This window comes from Megalobrama amblycephala, linkage group LG23, assembly GCF_018812025.1.
Source record: "Megalobrama amblycephala isolate DHTTF-2021 linkage group LG23, ASM1881202v1, whole genome shotgun sequence".
Classification (NCBI taxonomy): domain Eukaryota; kingdom Metazoa; phylum Chordata; class Actinopteri; order Cypriniformes; family Xenocyprididae; genus Megalobrama; species Megalobrama amblycephala.
Window position 1 is genome coordinate 27,741,487 of NC_063066.1, and position 14,407 is coordinate 27,755,893.

The 14,407-nt window shown below is 38.0% G+C and overlaps 1 protein-coding gene across 4 annotated transcripts in view; it reads right to left on the reverse strand.

Moving 5' to 3' along the window:
- stox2b (storkhead box 2b) overlaps positions 1-14,407 on the reverse strand; it is a 98,808-nt gene that overhangs the window by 19,903 nt on the left and 64,498 nt on the right. Inside the window, exon 1 of one of the 4 annotated variants that reach the window (XM_048176051.1) lies at positions 9,135-9,695. The exons of the other annotated variants lie outside the window; for them this stretch is intronic. The gene's annotated coding sequence lies outside the window, so the exon portion shown is untranslated. Of the gene's footprint in view, positions 1-9,134; positions 9,696-14,407 lie in introns of those variants that run through there. 4 annotated transcript variants of the gene reach the window in all.

The following is a 14,407-nucleotide window of genomic DNA, read 5'->3' on the forward strand; positions in this document are numbered from 1 at the left end:
GCATCAGCAGTAAAGGTAAGAAGAATGGAAGAATGAGTTTGCTGTTAGGCCTAATGAGCGAGATGGGCAGCCTTCCTGTTTGCTGTGTAGTAAAGTACTTGACAAGCAAAACCTACAATTTCAAAAGACTGAACTGTGAATTCGATGTGTTTGTTTGATGTATTTTAAATCAGTAAAATAACCGCATCAGCGCACCCGTGGCTGGATGAGCCCAACTCTGCGCGCGCTCGCGGATCCGACGCTGCGCGAGGGATTGCGACATGACAGAATGCTTGATATCGTCATTGTAATTAGCCTACAGTGCGCTCAGTGTTGTTTGTAAAAAGAGCTGAGTAACATGTGATTGTTTGGTGACTATTGCGATGATGTTGAAGAGAGTCATAAAGTCATACAGAATTAAATAGCAACTTAAAGTGATTGTGTTTGTGTGTTCATTGAGCATTACTGATTATTATTATAAAGCTAATGTCAGTAAGTTAGTTTTTATTTGTTATTTATTGTGTGCAACATCTTGGTATAATAATAGTATTATCTGCTAATACCATAACATTAAATCTGATTGGTTTGCATTGGTGACGTCATATGTAAATTAGATGCGGACAGTGAGACTTGCACTTGGACCATTGTGCAGACCACTGGGAAAAAAGTTTGAGAACCACTGACATAAACCAACCCCCATGTCTGTACGATGTTCAGATTCAAATATACCAAAAAAAATATTACTATGGATACACAGATACCACAGTGTTTTTTTAAGTGTCATGAAACCCTCATTAGCACTGATAGTTCACACCTCAGATTTGAAAAAGAAATGGGCGTGTAAAGCTGTGGAAAAGTAGGAGTGTAGAAGGTGGGAAGATTGGAGACAACAACCTATAAAACCAGACTCATTACAGACAAATGAATATTAAAATATGATTGGAGAAAGAAAAACAAACAACAGAGTTGGGGGCACCTTGATGAATTTTAAAAATATAACCCTATGACAACAAACTCAAAAAAATCGTATCTCGAGAGACTACTAACAACTATTACGAATAAATCAAATATGTTTTGATAAATTGTTCTTTGAAATATCAACAATATTTATTATATTTGAAGAAGACATGAAGAAATATGTGCGCATACATGGTGCTTGTTCATGTTTTTAGCACTAGTATATTAAAAATCACTTGAAACACGGTCCAGGTATGAACTGATATCCACTTTACTAAACTCTTTGCGGTGTCCTGTGCAGAAATTTCTCTCATGCGTGTGTTGTTACATATTAATTTTGTTACAGCCATATTTTCCATGTGCTGGTAGTCAAAATCCAGCTCTGACCGCATCATGGAGAAAATGCAAACAACACTTTTGTGTTACTGTACTGAGGAAACACAGTTATGACATGTGTCCGAATGCAAATCTAAACAGGCAGGTGAACAAACAGTGCTAAAGCGGTCTTTTGTGACATTTGAAGTCCCCATGCACAATACGGCACAGTGATAGGATTAAAAGGGTTCATTCTCATGAATAATGTGGAGAAAAGCTCAGAAACTGATGACGTAGACTCGTACTCTCCAGCCAATCATGACTCTGAATTAACGCATCAGCATTAGCCTTTGAAATACCCTTATCAGCTGACCTCTACAACATACTCCCAAAACTGCACGTTGGCAACCAATTGCTGGCAGTCCAAAAAAAAATCACTTTCCAAAAACGTTTTGATCTACAGTCACTGCTTCTGAAAAGCGCTACAGTAGAAATGACGTATCACACCTTTAGCCTGCTGAAATCAAATCTCTGCCTTAGACACAACTATATCATCCTTAACTACCGCCCTAACACGGTCCAGCTCTCTGGACCGACCCACATTCTCTGCTACTCTAAGACCTCTCCCAAAAATAGCACAGAACATCTGGTGCTACTCTCTCCAGTAAAGGCCCTGGAAGAGACACTCAGAGGAAGCAGCACTCCCAGTCAGCAGGCCTTGGCACCTGGGTAAGTAGCTCAGCATGGATCCCTGGCTTTTAAGATCCAAATCGGGCTTATCAGGCATGCAAAGCGAGGACAGAAACACACTAATGCACCTTCCTGGCTGGTGAAGAACAAGGGTAAGCTGATTAAGACAAAACACATGTGAGAAGTGCACAAAGTGAGCTAGTGTCTATGTGAAGGTGGAAAGCAATAACCAGACATGCTCGGGATTGCAAGACTGATAAAGATGAAACGCTGACCTAAGATCTGTTTGATGCCACAGCCAGATACAGGTTATCAGGGGCTGTAGATGCAGGAACCTAATTGTAGATGAAGATGGAGATGGTGTTTATTCTAGAGGAGAATCACATGAACTACAGATATGCATAGGTGTCTCATTTACAGTCTGGCCTAATGCCATTATTTGAACAATGTCCAGGAGGTTGTCAAACCTGCTCAAAAACCCAGGTTTAGAAGTAACACGAGATTAACAGTACACTCAACCATTATAGTGAGCACTTTAGTATGTTGTCACCTGAGAAATAGCAGAGTTAAGTACAAAACAAGAGTCTAAAAATTGACTAGTGAATAAACTAACCAGGGACTGGTCATTCACAGACCATCTGATATATACTGCACACAAAAATGCCAATAGCTGACAGAAACCAGCTTAATCCACCAGGGAAAAAAGCCATGTTATAAGGAAGAACTGATCAATTGAATTTGTTGGATTTGCCAGGTTAATGGCATCAAAAATATACTATACTATAATTCACCCTTTGCTGGGAGTTTGATTGAAAGCCGACCCGACCAATGACAACGCTGAATCTGCCATTTAGTCCGACAAACAAATCAGAATTGACCTTAAAAAAATGGTGTTTAGATGTCTTTCTGTGGATGAAACAACATACCTTCTAATGTTAATACACATTTATTACTAGTAGGAAGCAATGATCTGTCATAACACATTAAAGAGCCACACAATGATATGTATTGTTTGAATTTCTTATAAAATGAGAAAATTTGAAAGCCGAGCCTTTGTTTCGTACCAAAAGTAACCTGCTCTGTCTTGTCTGTCGGCACGTTGTCAGTGTCCTCTTTACTCAGTGATGTATTTTTCACTCTGCGAGAACATGATGTGTGGCGTGAGTGTGCATGGCTTGTCAGACAAAGCAACAGTAACTAAGGGGGGTGGGTCTTTGCGAAGGGTCATTGATTATTTCCCAGACCCTCAAAAAAAAAAAGTCTTTGCACGATTGGAGGACCAAATTACTCAAAATGAAATAATTAAATAAATAATGAATTCAATAAAACATCAATTTAATATAACAGTTTATTCTGAAATAATTAATTAATTGATTTAATTATTAATTATTAAATAAATCAATCAATAAATAAATGCATCTATTTATTTTGTAAAATTCCATGAAAACACAACATTTATTGTTTAATATATTTCAGAATATCCTCTTTCACACACTATTACTGTGTTTAAATATATATTTTTTCATAATTAAATGTGCTTTTTCAAAAAGCTGTTTTTCATAAAAATATGCTGCATTTTTTATTTGACAAATCATGTATTTCCAAAACACGATTTTCCCAAAGATTCTTTTCATAATAATAGAGGACATTTCACAAATGCCAAATCAACAGGCAGTGGGCATTGCTTCGTGTGGTCGGTGACATTAGTCACGGAACGCCATGTTCCATGCATTTAGTTTTGTGATTACACAGGAAAGAATAGACCCTCCGCAGCGGCATTTGCGACAGATTGACGCACGCACTCATCTGTGTGAAGACTGTGCACAAACCAAAAAAGAACGTTCCGCCACTGATAACAGCGGCAACCAACACTCAGCGTGATATCAAAATCAACACATCCCTGCGCCAGATGGCCTCTTTTTAACACAAATTAATGTCAACTGGATATGGTTCATTTCGTATATATACGTACAGTGAGTTAAAAAAAAAAAAAAAAAAAGGGACAATCTCTCATGCGTGTTAGGGACAATATCGACCCTGGCAAAATGTGGTGGGGACATCACATTCCTACCTGCAATTTACGCCTGTCACATAACTACTCATCTACAAGAACTTTGCATTCAGTGCTGGTAAAGTGTTCCATATGTAGGCTAGTCATCAATTTCTAGATCCTCTGATGCACTTATTGCCACTAGCAGATCCCTTATGTCGTCTAATCCAAATAACAGAGCATCACCAAACAAACATTCCCTTCTACTTCATCTGAAAATGAAAGCAGTTTGTTTTTAACTTGATCAAGTCCTACAGCCATATTCATTCCCAAGGCTTGTTCGAGATGCATCGGCGCTGTGCAGGCCTATCGCAGTATGCGTTTGGAGAGCATGTGACTTGTTATACTTTTGAATCGCTCTCACGGTACGTTGATGTCATACGCCAATCGGCCTGCACAGTGCCGATGCATATCGAATGTTCAGTTCAATTCATCCAAAAGGATTAGCCAATTAGCGCCAAGCACCGCCCACTGCCTGTTGATTGGCATTTGTGAAATGTCCTCTATTATTATGAAAAGAATCTTTGGGAAAATCGTGCTTTGGAAATACATGATTCGTCAAATAGGCGTCATTCGTAAATTCAGCATATAATTATATTTTTGAAAAAGCACATTCAATTATGAAAAAATAATTTAAACAATGATAGTGAATGATTATATTGTGAAATATATTAAACAATAAATGTTGTGTTTTCATGGAATTTTACAAAATAAATACATTTATTTATTGATTTATTTAATTAATAATAAATTAAATTACTTTAATAATTATTAAATTATTTCAGAATAAACTGGTACATTTAATTGTTGTTTTATTGAATTCATGATTTATTTAATTATTTCATTTTGAGTAATTTGGTCCTCCATATTCACGTCCCCTTATTTCTTGGACATTTTGTTGACACCTTTGTGAAATGACCTTAATTGGTAATACTGTAGATTAAGTTTAAAGGTGCTAAAGAGGATCTTTTCGTCGACTGAGAAACCAAAGACTCTTACTGAGTTTTTGAAATGAGCGCATGTGTAAGAATTTCGAGGGAATGCCTCCCAAAACTCGTGCACGAGTATTGGAACACGAGTGTTTACCACCGGCATTCGCTGTGTCGTGTTAGTGGATTCATTATGTCGGACTCACCGCATGTAACTCATAATCTGCAGTTGTTACTCCTGAATTAACGTTGAAAACATTGCATGCGGCGCCTGTAGAGTGTGGAAAGTTACTGGAGCGCGCAGCCGCGCTCGTCTCTCACAATCACGGCAGTGATTGACAAGCCAGAGGGCCAATCGTTTACGCGATTGGCTGATGTTTTTAAGGCCCTACCTCGTGCACAGATGATGTACATTAATATTATTCCTTTCAGTGCACCTAATAAATAGTCTTTTATCGGTTAGTAAAGACAGTTTCAAGTAATATTGCAAAAATGTATAAAGCAAAACATCCTCTTTAGCACCTTTAACATTAGAAGCATCAGGTATTACAAATTTACAGCTAACAGCAATTTATAGCATTTAAAATCTAGGTTAAAAACAGTTAAATCACAATACATTAACTTTTATGTTCATTGAATTTATTAGAAATAAACATTAGCTTTAATTAATCTATAAATTAAAGGGTACATAACACACACAGTTTCCGCCAAGCTCATGTTAATCTTGAGTACCTATATAGTAGTATTGCATCCTTCATATCTCCGAAAAGCCTTTAGTTATGTCATATTTATAAAAGATAGATACACAGACTCTTTCCGAAAAAAGCAGAGCTCCTGGAGGCGAGCTGTGGGCAGAGCTATAGAGTCACGAGTATGCGCAGCTTTTGCGTAGTGATCGTCTGCAAGCTGCGACATCATTATAAATAAAAAGGGAACAAAAATGTTTGTATTGTTTACATTATATGCACTCGTGTGCCGAATGCCAACAAAACAGACATTTGATGCAGTTTTACTCACTGCCCACAATCTGCAAATCCAGCATTAAACTGGTTTACAAATATTCATCACCGAAATTCCGGGAATAAACAAACATATGCACCACTCCGATGCTGCCCCGGAAAAACAAACTGCATCCACTGTTCCTTTAACACTGGCTTCTTTGGGAAGCTGAAAAAGGTTATCTTCCCTCACAACCAAAAACACACTTCTTTGGTGACATTGTTGAAAAATCTCTTGGCTTCCGTAACCCGAACAAAGCACGTTGATGGGCGCACGCTTATCAGGGAGAAGTACCCATACAGTGACCATTCCACCCTTTATTACACGATATAGGGCCATACTTGAAAAAAACTTTCCGAAACGTATCCGAATCTCGAAGGAGTGTATTTGGCACCGAAATACTCAGTCATACGTCCAATTAGTGTTTTGAAACTTTGGCCATGTTTAGCATGAGAATGCAACTCTTTAACAGTGTAAATAAGTCAGAATGCATAAAATAGCCCTTTAACCTTTGAACACTCTTCAAGCACATCAAAATTCTGTTTTTTAACGTTATATAGCTACTGCATTAATTAACATATAGGCTAAAACATGACTGCTTTTTCCACAAGGGTTGATTGTACTATCAATCATTTAAATAAATCCACCCCTAAAGAGCAGAAAAAACCCAAAACAAACATGCTGGTTAAAAAACAAATCTCCTCTAGTCTGAGTGTGCAGCTTTTAGCCAGAAGCTGTAAAGCGGACCAAATTTTGACTATGCAAATGAAACAGAATCATGGCTAATATTAATTATATTTATTAACCGAAATAACTTTTTTAACTAAACAGTGTTTAACTAAGCACTTTTACTAGGCCTAAACATCCTGATCATGGCTATATTTCAGTCACATAATGCTGTTTCCTCAACCTCTCCGGTGTAGGATTCTCTATCTCCCCTGCGAGACATATTACGCCAGACCACCTCTCCTCACAGACACTGACATCACTGTTTTTCTTCTCCTTCCAGGAAAGAGCTCCAACCGCCCAACTGAGACTGCGGTCCTGTGGCCCAGTCATTCATGACCACAGACATTGTATAGTAAACACACTGCAGTCCAAACATCACTTCACCAGCGGTCAGAGCAATTTCTCAGTTCGTCACTACAGTATGTCTCACACAGAGCTCCTGAACTAGACAACTTTGCATCCACAGGTGAGGAAATGATCTGAAAAGTGAAGGGGACACGTTCTAAAACTTATCAGGGTTGTTCATGAATATTTAGATGATGCAATGTTCGGTTGGTAAACCATAAGTTATTTTCTGAAAGGCAAGTAAGACGGAAGTAAGCAATGCACAACTTTTGGGGAAAAAAAAACAAAACAAAAACTATTGAGTCACCTCTAAAAATACAATTCCTAGCAAGAAAGTAAAAAAAAGGCAAGAATTATTCAAATCTCCAAACAATCATTACGTTTTTCCTCACTACACAAGTGTATTTTGGCATAAACGCTGTTTTCAGATCAAGCTGGGTCTTATTCCAGAAAAATTGGTTACATTACACAATAGCCGTAGTGAAAGAGACAAAGGGGGGGAGCTGCTCTCTGCTTCCTGAGTGAGCTTTGATCTCTCTGATGGTCCATGCGTGTTCTGATGGTGGTGATAGCATTCAACAGCAGGATGCGACCAGCTCTCTGCATTACAATGAGTACTGAAACTCAAACATCTGCAACAAACTGTCATGGTGTGTTTGGACAGAAAGTCCTGTGGTTATTTAAATAAAATACTGAATAGAAGATCTGGATTTTCATAAAGGTGAAAAAAAGAAAACTACTAACAAAGTTCTTATACCAAGGCTCTTTGGAATACTTATTTCTGACTGGTCAATGCAGTCAGATGCATTTGTATAATTACTGCTAATGTGTATTGTTGTTGTACAAGACAAATTCCTACACAAATATTAAATTTTCCACACATACACTATCATATAAACAATCAATCAGTAACAATTCAAACGATTAAAGGGAGTAAATGCGGAGTTTGAGAGCATTAAAAGAACCAGTTCATAAGAGTCATTTGCTTGTGAATTGGACCTTACTAGAATAAATGAACACATTATCCCTTATACAGCACATTATTTAAAAAAAAATATCAAGGTAACTCATTTCAAATCACTTAAAACAGTAAAGTTGTGGTAAGTCTGTAATGAGCCATTAAAAAAGAAAAAGAAAATGAACAAAATCAAAAAATAATCTGAAAGCTTCTTGCACCAAAATTTGGTTTTATTTTGTATAAACTGTAGAGAGGGACACAATTCTGAACACTTACAAAAAGTATTTGGATGTCAACAGCATAAATATGGTAATCATTCAGTACCATGGTATATATCAAATTACTATGGTACCGCCATATGATATCATCAATGTACCACAGTACTTTAATCACAAGGGATGCCTTAAAAAAAAAAACCTCAAAACAGAAACATTGCTTTAAACTTCCAGATGCTGGTGGAAAAGCATGTCAACTGAACCATAGAAACTTTCACAGATATCTGGGAAACCAGGAAGTGATCTCACATGCAACAAAGAGCTGCATTATCAGAAGCAAAATGGAAAACATGTGATGTTGCTGTCAGCTTTAACCCCCAACAGGCAGGGAGGAAGAGAATGGCAGGCATTTTCAGATCGTCCTGCTCCATTTGTTCACCCCCACCCCCCTTGAAACAGTAGGCCCAGAAAAGGGGGCTCGCCTGATGGCTTCGACACAAGTGCGAAGGGATGAAAACACAGTCCTTCTTTATCTGATCCAGCCTGCAACAGCTGCATCACTGCCCTGGTGAGATCAGCACGTCACTGGCAGGGTTAATAAAACACGAGCGTGCAAAGAATAAAGCATGACGTGACATGGAGAGAAAAGCGGAGGAAAAGAGGATGATAGAGAGACAACCATTCTTGAATTAGCAAACATGAATGTGTTTTGCTCCGGAGGCGTTCGCTATCAGATAATGGAGGAGGAGGTACGCAGAAGACGCGCTCATGCCTGACGCTGCCGTAGTAAACAATCCCCCCACAGCTTGGGCTCTTTGTCCAAACACCTCCCGATCAACCCCACCCCCTCTTTTGTGATTCATTCTGACAACGCGATAGCACACAAGCCTAATTACGGCGTGCAGATGAACGTGCAATAGAAACTCAGCCGTGGCTGTGATGAAAGAGAGAAGAAGATCAAGCTCTACCTTGGTTTATTCCGTGCGGCTCCAGCTCCTAAAATCCAAGCAGACTTTGGGATCCTTCCGAGAGCCTTCCACAGACAAATGAGCATTCACTCCAGGGTCTTACCCAGCATGCTCTGGTCCACACAAAGAGAGAGGAGGTGTGACCAATCAGATTGGTGGCTGAGCTTGCACTGTTTTTTTTTTTTGTTTTTTTTGTTTTTCGGGGGGGGGGGCCCTCCTTACAACACTTGCTTACTCCCAGGAATGCCCACTGACAGTCTAGTGGGCGGCCCTTACAGAAAAGGTTGTTATGGCAACGCATCCCTGTTGTACCTAGTGCCTGTTCTTCCACAAGCCATATTTTCTCTCTTTCCGCTGCTCGGTTTCAGGCTCCACAGATTTTTCTCCACTATGCCTCATTCTGCTAATTAATAATTTAAGGAATCAGGCTCAAAACACGTTCCAATGTGAAAGAAATGCACAACTGCATTGTGGGGAAGGAGGTTTCTGCTTTTTTTTTGCCATTTATAATCACAGAGCTGCACAAGAGTCGAATGACATCATGCATCACAAATGACCCAAATCCAACGTCACTTCCATCTCAAGGCAAACAATGAGTGTGAATGCTCATGGTAGCTGTTAATATGGTGAGGGGGTGTAAGAGGAGGAACTGGAAGGAGAGAGGGGGAGGGGTTGTCGTGGGAGAGGGGGAGGGGTAATATCTTTAAGGACACATGGGCAATCACAAAAGGCTCAGGCTTTATTCAGAAACACAGAAGATCTGCTGTCTCATGCAGTCGGCCCCTGAAATTAATTCAGTTTCCCAGGACTGACTGACAGATCACCTTATAAAAGGAACCATTAATCACACTGTGAATCAATACTGGATGATATAATATAGTAAAGCCCCATTTACTTGAAAACGGAAAATAAATGGCATTTTTACAAATAGACTGATTTGCAATTTAGCTGTGAAAAAAAAAATTAAAGCATTTTTAATGATTCCTTCTAAGTGCATCACTATTGTTTTCAGCAAGGATGTATTAAAAGTGACCATAAATTTTATAAAAAAACATTTTAAATAGATCTTTTAATAAAAAAATCTTTTAATAATAAAAAAGGCACTACAACTGCTTTTAACATTGATAATAATAAAAAATATTTCTTGAGCACCAAATCAGCATATTAGCATGATTTCTGGGGCTGTTCTTTGTATGTGGATTTCTCAGTTTTAAAGGTGAACATCTGTCCCAGCCATTGCTACTTTCTTACAAGAGCACCCTATTCAACCAGGGAAATTAATAATTAAAAATATAAATGTAAATAGGTTATTGAATACATAATAAATATAATGTTGTGTAGTCTATATTAACGGAGTAATTCTCATAATTTGGAGCCTTACACATTACACACAAGTTGTATGAACAGTTCATTCATTTGAACGGTGACGGCTATTATACCGGTGGCTTGATGCTGATAACTTTACAAAAATAATGTAATATAAAGAATACAGTCTGATGTGCCAACTATTTTATTGACCCTTAATAATCTTTATCTGCTTCACGTGTATTAAATTAAATGAATTGCTAATTACAATAGTCTATTCTTGACACAGAAAAAAGTGTAAAGCCTAGACAAATACTAGAAATTGTGAGAAATGGAAGTAACTGGGAATAGTGTAACAAACATTTACACATTTTATTTATCTATTAGAACTTATGTCATTTTGCCTCTTATTTTTCCTTTTTAATTATGAGAAGTCATTACTTTGCAGTCTTGATGCCAGGCAATCGCTAGTATCAGTATATCTGCGCTTTCCAATGAACAAGAACACGCAGTAATATCAGACAACTTAAAGGAACACTCCACTTTTTTTGAAAATTTCCAACTCCCCTAAAGTTAAACAGTTGAGTTTTACCGTTTTCGAATCCATTCAGCCAATCTCCGGGTCTGGCAGTACCACTTTTAGCATAGCTTAGCATAGTTCATTGAATCTGATTAGACCGTTAGCATCTCGCTCAAAAAATGACCAAAGAGTTTTGATATTTTTCCTATGTAAAACTTGACTCTTCTGTAGTTACATCGTGTACTAAGACCGGCGGAAAATGAAAAGTTGCGATTTTCTAGGCCAATATGGCTAGGAACTATACTCTCATTCCGGCGTAATAATCAAGGAACTTTGCTGCCTTACCATGGGTGCAGCAGGCGCAATGATATTACGCAGCATTTCTCACAAATGTCTCCATGGTTGCAAGGCATGCTCCCCGTGCAAGCAGGGAGTCACAGGCGCTGCGTAATATCATTGCGCCTGCTGCACCCATGGTAAGGCAGCAACTACAGAAGAGCCAAGTTTTAAATAGGAAAAATATCAAAACTCTTTGGTCATTTTTGAGCGAGATGCTAACGGTCTAATCAGATTCAATGAACTATGCTAAGCTATGCTAAAAGTGGTACTGCCAAACCCGGAGATCGGCTGAATGGATTCGAAAACTGTAAAACTCAACTGTTTAACTCTAGCGGAGTTGAAAAATGAGCCTATTTTCAAAAAAAGTGGAGTGTTCCTTTAATCCAGATATCATAATATATATATAGATATATAACCAGAGATCAATTATCAGGATTAGAAGATCTGGTATCTGTCAAATTATCAAATCATCATGTATTAAGTATTTGAATTTGAATATTTAAATTTGAATAAATTGAATATTCTGAATGTACAAAATTGGATGAGACCAAAAATTGTGCACACGATTTTTATTTCATTTTCATTCGATTCAATGGACTCTATGCACAGAGCATTCTTTAGAACTTCCGCAATAATACAAGCCAGCTGGAAAACTTCAGGTGAAATGTCACTTGCTGGTGTGTTGAGCATCAATAGTGTAATATTTAGTTTACAATCAAAATATAGTCACTTAAATAGTCAGTCATAGTATTAATTTAGTTATTCAAACATAACACATAAAAAATAAAATAAAGACGCACCTCCTCGGTTAAATTCAATTTAACCACCAGTTTTCACACTTTAGTGTTAAAAAAAAAGCATCAAATTAAATATTTAAATAAAATATTTGAATAAAATCTGAGTTTTCACAAGTGTGCCAAAATCATTGAGCTTATGCTACACTGACTGACAGCTGCTGTGATTACAAAAGGGAAAGCACTGTGCTCGCTTTCTGTGTAATTCATTCACAAGAAAAGTTATTGTTTTTCATGAGATTTTGTGAGTAGTTCATACTTCACATTGACAAAATGTATTTTTAAACCTAGTTGTTTTAAACCTAGTTTTTTAATGTTTAATATTTATTCAAATACGAATCTGAGTAAAAAACTATTACAGGAAATGGCTTATGTATGCGCAAATAAATGCTACTCTGCCGCCATCTGCTGGTTATAGTGGTAATTAATGTCTTTTTCTCTAGTTGCTGTTGGTTGGAACACTAGATGGTGGTAACGGAAAGTCTAGGCATGCAAGGTAGTGAAGTTGAAAGCAATTCCTTCTAAAGTGCCACAGATCTGAAAGAATTCCAATTTTTGGCTACTTCAATCTTGCGTCTTGTCTCCAGAATGGATCAAAACATTCAAAAAGCTGTCAGGCGGCATTTTTCAGCAATTCGTGTGGCAGCATGTTTATGCCCCGTGGATCTGCCTGACTTCAATCCCGCCACAACCTAAATGAATGAGATGTGAAACCTCTTAGAAAACAGAAGCTCAGACTGTTTGGCACGTCTTCCACAAAAAAGACTTGGTTTCATGGCTCAGCTCAAGGGGAGACATCAAAGAAAACTAATTCCAGCTCAAAATATGACTGCCCTCCACATACCCTCTACAGATCACTTCAGCATTACATCTGTGATGCAACTGGAGCTGAAAATGTCGAAATTGGCCCTAAGTTTTAAATATAATACAGAAATCATGGCGGCCTATTGGCAAGTAAAGGTTTTGATGTGAATGATTACAGCTGTATTGCCAATACCCCACAGTGCAGCGAGAGCTTCCGTTAGCTGCTTTGTCATTCAAATTAAACCCATTCACAGAGCGAGTGCTATGGCAACATTAAACAAACAAACTTGACCAAACAAACACACAGGCTTGATATTAGAGAGACCCCATTAAAATTGGATTTCAGTCCATGTCTGTTAGCTTTGAGGCCAGTGTAGATATCCACATTTAAAAATGTAAAAAATAAAATATTTTGGAAAACACTCCAAAATATTGATGACTCATACTACATTATGCAGACTTTTGTCCATCAATCATATTCTCTCATGTGCTTGACAGAGTGATATTACCATACTGTTCCGTTGCAAGACCCTGAGGACATGACACCTGAGACTCCATCCTTGATGTGCAAACACTAAGGAAAGGTGTGTATACGATTGTGTGAGAAGCATTTACATTGTCCTCACACCATTAAAACAGATCGGATCATTGCTTACCAAAAAGACACTTTGATATGAAGAAAGGCCCTAAACAAAAGAGAAAACCAATATAGGTTGATACAATTTAATTTTAACTAGTGGAATGTTACGATTATTCATGAGATGATACAACGCATTATAAGGCATTATAATGTATATAAGAATATCCTTATGATGCATTATAAATGCAGGCGACATCTGGTGTTATAATGCATTGTACTCTTAAAGGGGTGAGAAATCAAATTTTCCTTGAGCTTTTGACATATAAGAGGTCATCATACTATAAGAATATCCTGAAAGTTTCAGAACTGAAAACTTCCTTGTTAGTCCAATAAAAGCTTTTATTGACACCAGACCCAGCAAACGACAGGTTTTTCAAAGTGGGGATCTATGACGTCAAAGGGCAGCAAGCACCGCCTCTGCAGAAGAAGATCAACGCCTACTTCATCACTGCCTGTTTAGTAGGGGTGTAAGAAAATATCGCTACACATGAATATCGCAATATTATGTTTTTCTCAAAAACACTGTATCGATATTTATTTATTTATTTACATCCAATATTCGTGGGTTTGTGCTCGGTTGAAACCACAGACTGTTATAAAACCCAACCACTAGACGTCAGCGTTATCTCAGAACGTAAACTGACGCGTAGCCGGAGAAGAGCGAGGTGTGTCGCTAATGTTAGCATTAGCAAACCCAGCTCACAAGACGGTAGAATTATTCCGCTCCAGCGGCATACAGAGCTGAAGTGTGGACTCATTTTGGCTTCAACTATAAAGAACCCACTAAGGAGATCGACAAGAGTCAGTTGTTTGCAAAACAGACCACGTTATATAATCCAAAACTCGGGAAACTCATTGAATCTGCCGATGC